Source organism: Anguilla anguilla, chromosome 14 (assembly GCF_013347855.1).
Source record: "Anguilla anguilla isolate fAngAng1 chromosome 14, fAngAng1.pri, whole genome shotgun sequence".
NCBI classification, from domain to species: Eukaryota; Metazoa; Chordata; class Actinopteri; order Anguilliformes; family Anguillidae; genus Anguilla; species Anguilla anguilla.
Genome location: NC_049214.1, coordinates 10,942,067 through 10,955,924, shown reverse-complemented (window position 1 = coordinate 10,955,924; position 13,858 = coordinate 10,942,067). Strand labels below are relative to the sequence as shown.

The 13,858-nt window shown below is 45.7% G+C and overlaps 1 protein-coding gene across 1 annotated transcript in view; it reads left to right on the top strand.

The window, feature by feature from the left end:
• The first annotated feature begins 9 nt into the window (after positions 1 to 9).
• The window catches only part of erbin (erbb2 interacting protein), an 89,852-nt gene continuing 76,003 nt past the window's right edge, over positions 10 to 13,858 (top strand). Inside the window, 1 exon segment of the mRNA XM_035390222.1 lies at positions 10 to 768. The gene's annotated coding sequence lies outside the window, so the exon portion shown is untranslated.

The following is a 13,858-nucleotide window of genomic DNA, read 5'->3' as shown; positions in this document are numbered from 1 at the left end:
CAATCAGACTTACTTACCTATTCGCTCGGTTTTCTATGTGGTGGGATTGCTGTTGTTTCCCCTGTCTGATTTGGCCGCCGTCAGTGCTTTGACCACTGTGTATGTCAGGCTGCTTCGTGCGTTGCGCGTTCACCCTGCGTATGCCAGTGGATTTGTGGCGTTAAATATACTAAGTTAGCTAACGTTTGCTACAATTTCTAACCGAGTGAAGGGTAATGTTAACTTATCGACTTTCAATACAATTGGGTGCGGCGGTCCCCTGTGAAGAAAAAAGGTTTTTTTCACGCGGTGGTTGAGGTTTTTTGCCTTTTGTATTTCTTCGCGTGTTGTGTGGACATTTTGGATTCTAATTTTTTTTAATTAGTTTTACATTTTACAGGAAGAAACCGTGAACCCATTATCTCTTCGTGGTACTGCAATGTAGCTAGCTCGCTGGAGAAGATATTTTAATCCAGTTTATCTTTACTGTTCCGGGAAGTTATTTTCAAGCGTCAGTGCAACTCGGACAGATCACTATAGCTACCAACTTCGAAAGGATTGGGCTCAGTGAAAAGAATGCGCTAACTAGCGGGCTAGCTAGCTTGTTGCTAGCTAGCACTAGTTAATATTCAGTTACGTGTTTAACGCTAGCTAAGTGGATACGAATTCAGATTAACGGCAGATGTTTAGTTCTTATGTAGTCTTACTCTGAAGAACACTTCCGTGGATTTTAAACATCTCATAGGACCGTACTGTCAATGAGAAAGCGCTTGGATACCTAATCTTAAGGTAAGAACACGTCTGTTTAACGTCATTATACAGTTAGTCTAACGTTAGATTTATCCTATCTAGAACAGCAGCCAGTTAATTTAGCTAGATGTGTGTATGAAGTTAGCAAATGGGCTTTCGTTGGCTACGTTACTCGTTAGTTCGCCAGCTACAATAAACGTTAATATATAATCATGTGTCAACCTCAGATAAAATATAACCGTTTATAACTGTCGTCCGAGCGGCTTATGTGATGCTGAGCAAGCCAAGTTAACCAACAGCTTCAAACTTATGCTGGAACTTGAAACCACAGAAGATTTGCAGCGAAGAACAATTGACCTTTTGTTTGTGAAGTTAGCTGGGTAGCTAGCTAGAGATCTAATTTCCAAATGTGAAAACTGGTCCTCGTATAGCTAACGCGAACGACGTTAGTGAATGCTTTCTTCGGACAAGAATTTGACCAGTTCATTATACCGATTTACAACCAGCAGCGACTTAGTTGCTACTTAAATTGCTATTACTTATTGTCAAGAGGATGGAAAATACGAAAACCCGTATTTGACTAGCGTTTCTTATGTTTGTTAGGTAGCTGACAGGTCTTGAGAATGGTGATGTAGACAAGAATTCATTTCCTCAATGAAGGTTCGATGCATAACATTTGCCAGCTGACGTTAGGAAAGGGTAACGTTAAACGTTATTGATGTGCTGGGCGACATTCGGTATCAGTTGGTTTGCTGCTAGTGTAAAGTAACTACGATTGCTTGTTTGTTCTCGTACAAGCAAGTCTGGCTTGTTTTGAGAGATCGCCAATGCAAGCTTGTTTGTTGGCTAGTGCATTGGTCAAAGTCCGCGCTCCTCTAGTGTCGACAGAAAATGCGGAAATTGAGCAGCTAGCTCGTTAGCAGCGAACACAATTTCTATTGTTGTTCATCACTTCCTGTGAAGAAGACTTTCACCAGGTGAAAAGATTGGCACTGTGAAAATCGAAGCAGTTTCGGTGGAGGTTATCTTGGTTTTGGCTGTATGAGCTAATGAGATTAGGCAGTATCTCAAACATACGTGCTTTGATCCTGTAACGATGGAATGCATTTGCCTTTAATCTCCTGAGGGACGCGGTGCACACAAAGGACGAAGGCAATCTACTATTATCTGCAACAGATGCACAAATCAAAACATCAGTTTGCTACATTGCCAGGATGGGTGGTGTGGCTGGGAATGGTTACGCAGCATCGTATTGTTACTTCGTCATTAACAGTGTTGTAGGATCGAATCTTTATTTCTGTGGTCGATCGGAAAACGTCGATGAATGAATGCAACAGCGCTAGCCTCAAAGTGTTCCTATTTTAACATGCTCGCAAATGTCCCTCTGTAACTGCAGTATATTTAATAAAAATAATTAGTTGCTTTTGATTGGGATTAGTGTTCATCACAGATCACCAGGCAGGTGATAAACCTGTATAATAGGATACAATTTATTCACGGGGATTAGCGATACTTTGTAGGACAGCCTTCGCTATGGGTAGGCTGGCACTTGTTCTCCACCAAACATATTTACTGGCCGAAGAGGCAAACTGACGTAAAATGTGAGGCACGAATGTGGTTAAACGTGGCACTGTGACACGTAAACGTGTTTCTAATTTGTATAATCTGCCGGTGTATTACATTTACAATGTTGGAAGTAGGGAATTCTACAATTGAGTGATGCCGCAAGGACATTTCTCCAGTGTCTGTTTTCCCCAAGCAAATGCACCCGCCTTCTCTCTTGCGCTTCATTTTTATGTCCGCAACATTGTTCAGTCATAAACTCCCTTGCAAATGCACACATGGCGTTATTCAGCCGCCTGGAAAACTTGTCAGTCACCCTCTTGTTAGGAGATACTGTGAAAATGTAAGTCATGTCTCTCTCTTTATGGGTTACGTTAGACCTCAAACATCATTTGAATGATTTTACTGTACCTGCAGGATTTGCTCGCTTGCACGACTGCTTCATTTTTTATGACACTGATGTCGATTGTGGCCTACATTTTGTGTCAGTGACGGTACTTACTATGGTAGAAAATCTCACAGTGAAGTAGACTGTTACCAGTCAACAGAATAGCATACACACAAATTTAAAAGTGAATGCCTTGCATTTTCTTTTTTGTTAGACTCTCGGAACACCCACTAAGACAGTGTTTCTCAACCCTGGTCCTGGGGACCCACTGCCCTGCATGTTTTAGATGTTTCCCTGCTCCAACACACCTGATTCAAATGAATGGGTCGTCATCAAGCTCTGCAGAAGCCTGATAACGACCCATTCATTTGAATAAGCTGTGTTGGAGCAGGGAGACATCTAAAACATGCAGGGCAATGGGTCCCCAGGACCAGGGTTGAGAAACACTGCTCTAAGATGTAGTGACTTTCCAGTAGTTCATGCACCAGGAAGTCAGGGCGCTTTGAAATTTCAACTGAAAAGAACGGACAGCATAGGTGGTAAATGTGACCTTGCAGATTCGTAGTCCGTTCAGCTGCTAAGTAGAGCAAGTCACATTTATCAGAAGTATATTGACTGAGAGAAAAATTCAAGGCAAACATCAAAACTGGAAATGAATGTTCTGCAGACTGAAATTGAGACTGTCCAGTAGTATTTGTATGAACGTGTCTGTGGGATGCCTTTTTCTCAACCTGATTCAACCTGACCAGGCGCATTCCCATTCCACTGATGCAGGCGTGTGGACATAAACATGTTGCACATACTGATTAAACACAAGGGCAGTCAGCAGGCTCATTACGTATGAAATCACCTGGAATTGGTCATTTTCATTAACAGGCTTTAGCATGTGTTGCTCAAAGCCAGAGTTTTTGCGGAGGTGTGAAAGTCCTTAATTGCGGTATAGCATTGCGCTGCTGCTTTTGCCCGCGCTTCGGGGCGCAGGAGTGACTGCGCAGCTGGATCGGGCGCTGGCAGGCTGCCTAGCCCAGCTGCGCAGACGGTGCAGTCCTTAGGCGCAGTGACTGCGCAGCTCAGCTGGCAGACTGCACAGTGAAAAGAAGCTGCTGCAGTTTTACTTCTTACACAATTTAAATATGCTATACGCTACCCTGCTAGGTCACATACTGAGCGCAGCAGTCTCCTCCATCCATAATGTATGTTGTGTATTTCATGTTAGAAGTGGCTTTCTTATGTATTATAGATAAGAATGCACTTAATTTATGGGCTTTTTGTATGACATTCGATGACATCCTTGTGAAGTAGCTTATTTCAGAGGCATAGTACCTTATCGTATGTTTACCGTTCTTGTCCCAATTTACCCAGCCTAGGTCTTTTTTTCTACATTCTGGCATTAAGTGGAGTGTTGACAGTCTGTTAATCGGTCGATAAACATGCGCCAGTCGCCAGACTTTAAGAAGAAAATGAGAGTGTGTGCGTGGGGACACCTCTGGGTGTTAAGGACATAGCCAAAACCTATTGACACTGCAAATGTGCAGCTCACATCCCAGGTTATTCTGAAACTCTCAGGCCCAGTGTTTTTCTAACCGTGACGCAGTTAAGAGGAGAGAGAGCAGCACTGGTCTGAATGCAGGCGGGTTGCCAGAGTGAGCGCTGGATTGTGAAGTGATGAATTGGAGGCACTGACTGCGGATTATCCATCCTCCGGTCCGCACAGAGCCTTCAGTGGTGTTTGCGCAGATAAGCCCTCTGCACTCGTTTGCTTTGGCTGCCGGGTGACGTTTATGCGCCCCGAGCTGCTCTCCTTCAGTCTGTCTGTGTTTGCATCCAAACGACTGCGATCGGCCAAATGCGGTGCAGCTGAGAAATAATGGAGGTCTGTATAATTACATAATTTAATGCAAGCGCGACTAACTTCACGAGCCACTCCACTGCTCTGCTGGCACAGATTCGGCTTTGCTTGGAAGAAGCTCAGCATGTTCAGGATTTCACTGCATATATTATCCTCCTCATGTGTATTTTCTTATTTTTGGAACAAAGTATTTGGCAGGAAAAGAAATTCTTCACCTGACGGTTTTGAAATTTTCTTCTGATGCCAGTCATTGATTTTTGTTATAAAATGTAGCTTGATTTCTAAATAAGAAACAATATTCAAATTCAGTAGCCTATTTCTTGTAAATGACAACAGTAACACTTAATGATTACTGCTGTTAATAACTAAGATATAATAAAGCGGATTTTCCTTTTGGCTGTTTCATAGTCATTGTGTTTAGGCGGCATCTAAAGTCTACAGGGGTGCAAGTTGAATATGTGCAGAGAATAAGGGTTGAGGCATGCATATAGCCTACTGGAACATGTAAACCTGCTGTTGGATGTTGTGGTACTTTTACCATGTTTGTGTGACCCCATATTTCTGTGGCAAACCTTTTTTGCAGTAAGCATGGGTATGTTCACCCCGAACCAGGACAGTAGGTACAGACCTTTTGCTTGGTTCTGTGTATGTATGTGTGTATTTGATCCAAGGGAGACACTGTCAATGAATTTAGCTTTCCCAGACGTGTTGATAGCAGCGCGTGCAATAAAATCAGATGTAATCTTTCGTTTCTACTCTCCTTCAGGCAAAATCGTTTTGCCAATGGTTGCCTGAAGCAGGCCCTCGCCAGGGTGGAAATGTATCGCTTCTGGCCAGAGTGCAGCACTGAAGTATTTCATCTTTAGTGCTGTTAAGGTAAATGGAATTGACATGATGCAGATAAGCGTCCTACCATTGAAAATAAAGATCACCTCTGTGATTTTATAGCCTGCTGTACCACAACAGTACCACCAAGGATAAGAAAACATGTAGGCCGACTTTGAAACAAGTTCAGATTATATTAGAATTGAAGCTTTTGGTTGGTTCTGTTTAATTGCCCTTATTTATTTAGTGCAATAATAAGCAATATTGATATTGCTGGACATCTGACATGGCTCACCAGGCCGGATGTGTTCAGAAGTGTTAGCAAGGGTTAGGCAGGGGGGAGGAGTGAATCTTCGTTTTAATGGTATGGATTTTAAAAATATTTATCGACAGGTACGATTACTTCAGATCATATACCCTGCAAAACATCCCCTTGAGAACCCTGTTATTTCCTTTTTTCTTCCTAATTCATAACGATCGTCTGGTCACTTTATAATCACTGTCCAGTGTCTCCACTCCCTGTCGTAAGTGAGCAGTTCTACTGAAATGGCTCACTGTATGGGGCTGGCCGGTTCTGGAGGGATGCATTGGGCTCTGAGCACAGAAAGCAGATCTCCCGCAATGGAAAATGAAGTTAGCGTAAGCTGCACTGAACAAGGCTGCAGTGATTTATGAGATTTTCCAAGTAATGCCCCCCTCCCCTTTTTAACAAAGGTCTGCTCCTCTACAGAGGAAATATTTAGACTGAACCTGCAGATATGTTGGCCCGTGGACCTGCGTATAAAGTGTAGTAAGTGCTGTGGAATGTTTTCATCGATGTGTAAAGCTAAAAACCCCTTCCCAAAATGATAACTATACGTTACTGCTCGTGAAATGGTTCCACAAGCTTTTTGGATTTTTTATTTCTGAGTTGACTTCGTTCTGAAGTGCGTGTCAGTCATTTGGTAAAGTACCCCTCCAGTTGTATTTTTAAACCTTAAAAAAAATATTCAACGTTAAATAATATTTTGTTTAATATGGTTTTTCCACCAAAAATGTTCAATAAACATTCATAAAAATGAAAATGGTGTAGTAGCATCTCTTCACCTTTACCCTCATTGAGAATGGCAGAATCTATGAATATGCAAATTGCCATCTAGTTGGCACAGCATTCCGATTCAAAATCAGTTGTGAAATCCATCGACTCCCGCATGAGGTTATGGAAGCATGTGTACAATGTGTGCTGCAAAGACTGCTTCCCTCTATGCTGTCAGGTACATTCAAACAATTTTTATAAACAAATTCCTTGCATTTTTTGTTTTAGTGTGGGCTCCATTGGTGACGAGTGGAACAGAGTTCCTACCTTGGGACTGCATCCTAAAACTGCCCAGTCTGCCATGTTCAACACACCAGCTGTCACTACAGTGGGGATTCCATCCATCAGTTGTTTTAATGTAAATTTTGCACCTAAGTTACCCTGAGTGGAAAAGCCTGAAATTTGAAAAAACGCAGAAACCTCGCAAAAAAGTTTTTACACTTAGCCGAGGTAGAAAAGTCGGCTTATCGATAAAGAGGAAATGCGATAAAGGGAGATGGAAAAAGATTTTTTGAATAAATTATGACTGGGACCCAAGTCACATGCAGCTTACTGATAGAGGCAACGTCTTGCAGAAGTGTATTTTTATTGGTGTAATGAGTAAGTAATGAGCAGAGGCATTTAAGCACTGGAATGGGGAAACTGCGCAGTGAATTCTGTCAGCAATACAAGCGTTCTTCTGTCATGACGAGACCAACCGGACCTCAGTCTCTGTCCTTCACGGACTGATTTTATTTCCATCCCGTACGTTGTTGACACTGATTTGCACGCAGCCTCCTGACTGACGCATTCATCTTCCGGTCGTTTAGAGGCGAGAGGAGGGGAAGTTTTTAAAGGGACTCCTTTTCCCCCGTCTGCGCGGTGCGGTGAACGGAACGAGGCGCGCCGCTGACGCCGTGATTGGTTTGGTCGGGGCGCGCGCGGTGCGGTTGGCCGAGCGCGAGGAAAGGGCGCGTCGGTGTGACCCAGAGCCCCCCGGATTGGCCGTCGCGTCGGCCTGCCGTTGGATTCTGAAGCCGAGCGCCTCTGCCTTAGGGCAGGCCGGCCCAAACCTGTTTGGAGTGTTTGTGTGTAAACGCTGCTGCGCTGCGCTGTGTGCACGGCTGCAGGGAGCGCTGCTCGCTGCTCTGCGTCAGCAGGTAGGAGCCGGACGTCAGTGCTGTTACTGAGGACCACGGGGGGGCTGTCCTCTGTCCCCCTCTCGGGACCGGTGACCCAGGCGGCGCTCGTCTCTCTCTCGCTCCTCCGGCATGGGCAGGCCTGGCCCACGTCCCCCGCGTCGTCTCTCAGGTTCCTCATCGCGCGGCGGCTCGCGTTGTCATCCTGCTGCGGGCCTCGCTCCGATTGGCTGCGGGTCCGCAGGACGTGCGAGGCGGTGGCCTTCCCATGCCGGGACACAAAGGCCGCTTCCACCCGCCCCGCCGCCTTCGCCTTCTCCCCCCACTCGCGGCTTTTATTCACGCACAAGAATCACGCCCTCCTTTGTGGATCTCCCCCACTTCTCCAGTTTCCCCCTTTTGTCAGGTCTGAATAAGCAGGCTTTCTTCCCAAACAAAAAACCAGAAGCAACTTGGTACAGTCATGCAGTCACGTATGGTTACCGCCACTGGCTGTCGAGTGCGGTTAAACAGAGCTGCTGTTTGCAGCGGCCCTCATGCTGCGATGTTAAAACACGAACATGCGCAGGAACGTACGCAGCAGGGCTGCGCCGGCGTGCAGAAGCAGACGCTACCCGAGCTCTGCGCTGCAGGTCTTGCAGCGTGCAATGCTTCGCTCTCTGCACACGCTCGTGACTCGCTGCAAGCGGCCTCGTCACAGATGCCGCGCCTGAAAGTCGCGATGCTGCCCCAGGGGGGTTTGACAGAACCATCCTTTCCCCCAGACGGCCCCCCTGTTTCTGCAGGCCTTGGCCACAGTCTGCTGCGCTGATGCATCTTCAGCCCAGCTGTGAACGCAGCAGACTGGAGCTCGTTCAGGGCTGGCGGGCTGTCGGGACGTGAAGGTCGCTGCTCTGTGTGGAGTTACAGCGGTGGCTGGTGCGTGTTTGTTATTGATTTGTCCTGAGGGTTTGTTTCCTGCTGACAAAACATGCCTGAGAACCTTGCCGTGGGGGTTGTGTGTAATTGAACTCCGCTGCCTTTTGCACGTGCACCAGCAGTCTTTGTGGTGTGCGTTTGGGCTCTGGCTTTGAGGCAGAAGGGGATAGCGTTGCGGCAGGTGCGATCGCTTCACTTGATATCTGCTGCCTGTGTGAAAATTGTGTAGCAGGTGAAAAAGCTGAGAGTTTCTGATTTTCTTCCTGTCGTGGCTGGGAGAATATTTTTATCGCATTTCTGTTTGCTTGAACAGGAAACGTTTTGCATGGTGTGAAGTGGTTTTTATTTAGACTTGGCCTAATACCTGATTATGGTGTATTTTCAGTTGCCAGACTAGTGTGACTTGGATCTCATTCAGGGCTTGAAGTTTTTTATTTTAGTGTTGCTGTGGGAGTGGTTTAGCTGCAGTAAATACGCCAGTTGAAGATGCATTAAAAGGCAAAGTCACTACTTTTTTAAAGTAGTTTTTATTTGTGTTAGATATGGTTCAGATCCTCAGAGCAGGACGGAAGTGACACTCTTTGTGTCGGCTCCGAACCCCAAGGTGAAGTGAAGCATGTTTATGTGGCGGCACAGAAGGCGCTCCAAGATTAAACCAAAACAAAAAACTGCTGCATTTGGCATCGAGTGGCTGTGCTGAGCAACCTCCAAGTCGAGGAAATGCATAATCTCTGAAATCGCTTCATGTGCCTGAATTGGACTGATATGCTATCCAATCTGACGGTGAGCCTTACTGTCTGGTAGGGCAGTTGTGTTTCCATTTGAAGGCTGAAGTGACAGGGGTGTTACAGGGGTGGGGTCTGTGCCTGTGTGTACACCCAAAAGGGGTTGTTTTCATTGAATGCCGCTGTCTTTTGGAGGAACAGAACTGTGCTTTGGGTCATGATGGACGTCTGATGTGTGGCCCTTGGAGGACAGTGGATGTGGCTGAAGGGTGATTGCAGTCAGAATGCTGTGCAGTCAGGCCTCCCCCATCAGAGCGTCTGGCTGAAGCTCTGGCTCTTAGTGCAGGGTCATGCCCCACGGTCTGGAGTGGGTTCCTGATGGTGCTAGTCCAATGTACATCACAAATTTGACCACACAATTTAGGAAACCCGGGTCAGCTGCAGCGGGTGCTACACTGTTTCTGTTTAGTCAAGTGCAACACCCAGTGATCAAGCTGTGAAACTCTCTAGGCTTGGCTAGAGAGATGGCATGAGAATGTGCACTGTATACCATTATCATGGTAGCTATCCATTCTCATTGGTTGTATACTTTGGACTGGCAGGATTTTGGCATTGTCCGCCTGCACAGCACTGTGATTGTTTTCCTCCTGATTCCTGCCAGCTGTTCAAGCTCCACTGGCGGGTTCATTTGAGTCCACTCATTTCATTTCAGTCATGGGGGGCCGTCCAGCTCCCCGCCCCCCCCCCCTCCCATGAGTCCGACCGTTGAGCAGCGCTGCCGGACCTGTCCCCCTTTGGTTCCCCCCATGCTGTCCCAGTTCTACGAGGGGGGGGGCTTTTTTTCTAAATCAGAGTTTGCTAAATGCGTTAATTCAGGGCTTCTGTTCGGCAGCAGCAGGAGGTTTTTTTATTTTTCCCCCCAGGAGCTTTTTTTGTGTCGCGCGGCGTCAGCGCAAACGCAGGCCGCGAGCGAGCGGAGGCCGCGGTTTCCTCCCAGCAGCCCCTGCAGCCCGCAACGAGGCCGTTCTTGCGCAATGGCGAGACCTCTCGCCCCTCGCCGTCTTCGGTCGGCTCGCTAACCGCTCGGCTGGCGCTTCTGTCGGCGGCGAAGCGTCGGCGCGCCGGAGCGCGTGCGGTTGCTTTAATTTCCCCCGCTTAATGACCGATCCATCACGGTCCGCGGGCTGCGCTAATGCTTCCGCAGTGCCGGGCTCTGGCTAAGTGCGTCGGTCGGCGCGATAATTAAAAGCTTCACGAGGCGTCGTTATGAAAAAAGCTAATGCAGGCGGCGGCCAACTGGGCTTAGATTTTAGGTTAAAATTAAAACAGTGTTCCTGGTATTAATCAAGCTCAATACAGAACTATTTTCATTGGCTGTGGGGCCATGGCTCCTAACCAAAAGGAGTGAAGTGTGTGCATTATCTAACAGTGTTAGTAATTATTCTAACAACAATTAGGCCTACTTCTTGTTGCATTGGTGCTGTTAGGAGTCTTAGTGGTTACTCTGCAGTTACTGCTGTGGCTGTAAACCCATAAAATGCACTCTTGTGCTTCAGTGGTGGCGCTCTGCTTTCCGTGTGTTGGAATGTCCTCTTAATGACACCATGTACAGTAAAGAAGGAGTGGTTGCCCTTTGCCTGCTCTCTTTTCACTGACGTGTGTGCTTGTGGTTAGTGTGAAACTCTGAAGACTGAAAGCTTCCATGTCCTCCTCCTTTCACTTACTCTTTCAGCTGAGAAATTCCTTCATATTACCGCAGAGAACGTGGATTTTTGAATCCTTTTATTTATTGTATGTAGCATACTGTGTATGGTATAATAAACAATAGATGGCAATATCTATGGCTAGGAAGAGGTTTTAAATACGTGTGTGGGTGCCTTGTTTGGCATTTGAAAGTTTGGCATTTGTTATATTTGTTGTTTAAGGGGAGCCTTGGCTTGGATCCCAGTGGAGTCCTGATGACATTATTAGTGTTGTTGGGAATAGCGCGGTCTTGTTTTGGGGTTATTCGGGGTGCAGATGCTGGGTTTGTTTTGCCCTGCTTCCTCATGATTAACTCGTCCAATGTTATTCCTGCATTGAAAGGTCTCAGGCTGGCTGCCCAAACTGGTTTTTCAAGCCGCCCAGTCCGTCTATAAGAGAACTCGCAGAGAAGGGAAAAAAAGAACACCCGGAAATGAGAAATGGTCCCTGAAACCTTTGCCATGCTAAATTAGCATCAATAGAATCCACTTACTGGCATGAAAGAATGAGACGGTAGACCGGTCATGCCACACCCGGTCATGCCACTCAGACGTCCGCTATAGACCTGATTTTCAACAGAAACCGCCCACCTCCATGAACTCATAAACAACAAAAGATGTGTGTGTTAATAGGACAATTGACATTTAAGTCTCAGGCATCTACCAACTTCTAACCTATATTTATCCATCATTACACAATGTAATTTGACTTCATTTGATGAAAATATCCGAAATACGTGATCTCTTTACAATGGAATGGTTCGGGATTTTGCAATTCTATGTACAAATCAAAATTACGCCGCTATGCAATTAAGTGGATTCTACGGAGTTATCATTCACCTACACTGTTTTTGCCTAAATGTGCAGATTGAACGGAGAAATAAAATTCTGAAAAAACCTTTTCTGTTGTTACAAGGTACAAGTATCACCAGTGACGAAGGCTGGGGCAAGCATTCTATGAATGAATGTCTAAAAATAATTTCAGTGCACTGAGGTGGCATTGGTGTGGGTTAAAATGCTGCATGCCGTGCTCGTTTATAGTCTAATTTTGATAAAGTAAATGTCAGCGTCCGTAATGGTGTGATTAAAAACAGCTGGTTGATAACATTTAGACCTCCAGTAAATGGATGAGAAAACTATTTCTGTGTAGAGGCAGAATTAATTCAATTATGGCAGTGAGCCTGTTTTTCCACTGCTATGTGGGTGACATTGTTTATTGGCTGGTTAAAAAGGCACAGCTCAGCTTTGCCGCACTTTCATGGCTGTGTAGAGGAGGCTGACTAGTGTTCTGTTGTGTGTCTGTGAAGCAGGCTGACTGTTGTGCTCTGTTGTGTATCTGTGAAGCATGCTGACTGTTGTATTCTGTTGTGTATCTGTGAAGCAGGCTGACTGTTGTATTCTGTTGTGTATCTGTGAAGCAGGCTGACTGTAGTGTTCTGTTGTGTATCTGTGAAGGAGACTGACTGTAGTTTTCTGTTGTGTATCTGTGAAGCAGGCTGACTGTTGTATTCTGTTGTGTATCTGTAAAGCAGGCTGACTAGTGTTCTGTTGTGTATCTGTGAAGGAGCTGACTGTAGTTTTCTGTTGTATATCTGTGAAGGAGACTGACTGTAGTGTTCTGTTGTGTATCTGTGAAGGAGACTGACTGTAGTTTTCTGTTGTGTATCTGTGAAGCAGGCTGACTGTTGTATTCTGTTGTGTATCTGTGAAGGAGACTGACTGTAGTTTTCTGTTGTGTATCTGTGAAGCAGGCTGACTGTTGTATTCTGTTGTGTATCTGTAAGGCAGGCTGACTGTAGTGTTCTGTTGTGTATCTGTGAAGGAGCTGACTGTAGTTTTCTGTTGTATATCTGTGAAGGAGACTGACTGTAGTTTTCTTTTGTGTATCTGTGTTAAGCAGGCTGACTGTAGTGTAAGGTTGTGTATCTGTGTTAAGCAGGCTGACTGTAGTGTAAGGTTGTGTATCTGTGTTAAGCAGACTGACTGTAGTGTAAGGTTGTGTATCTGTGTTAAGCAGGCTGACTGTAGTGTAAGGTTGTGTATCTGTGTTAAGCAGGCTGACTGTAGTGTAAGGTTGTGTACAGGTCTCACATTCTGTTTGAACAGTAGGAGACCCTGACCAGCAGCAGGCTTTTTGTGTAAAGATTAGGAAGTGAATTAGGTGAGGGGAGAGACAGACTCAGGGGCTGGGTCTGTTTGCTTTCCCTGTCGAAGGAACGCCGCAGTTTGGCGCAGGTGACCAGGCGCTTTGTGATTGGTGGGTTGTGATCCTGTGACCTTGGTCGAGGGATGCAGGTATTTGGCCAGGTCCGAGTGGAGCTTTCTCCCCTGCTTTACGGCCTAGCCGCCGTTGTTATGGTTGCATTGTGTTCTGGCAGCCATTAACCGCTTCGCCACTTATCAGTGTTGACTCTAGGGTTTGGGCCCAGTCGAGATTCTCCGGGTCTTATTTGTTTGCAAAGTGTAAACAACCCCGAACTATTAACTAACCAATAAAGCCCTGTTTTATCAATGCAGGTTATAAAACATTTTCGGCATTTTTATTTCTTCATTACTTCGTTAGTCCATCGGCAGCATTGCAGTTCTGCAAGCTTGGTACCGACCCAAATGCAGAGGCCTGTGTTTCTTTCTTATAAGTGAGTTTGTTTTTTCATGTCAGTAAAGATCAGTGGCAGTAGTACCTATAGACGCCTTCCTGCTTTGCCTCTGAATGCACCCACAGTGTCCTCACCAGCAAACCATCAGTCAATTACGTTGCCATTATGCTGCGCACATTACAGAAGAACTTCCTATTTAGTGCACATAAGTTAATTGCTTTATTCTTTTTAAAGTATTATTAACTGCCTAAGCTACTCCTGTTCTGTTCCTGAATTCACAAATAGATATTTGTTTTTCTGAATGGTTGTTGATGACTCAATATTGTGAT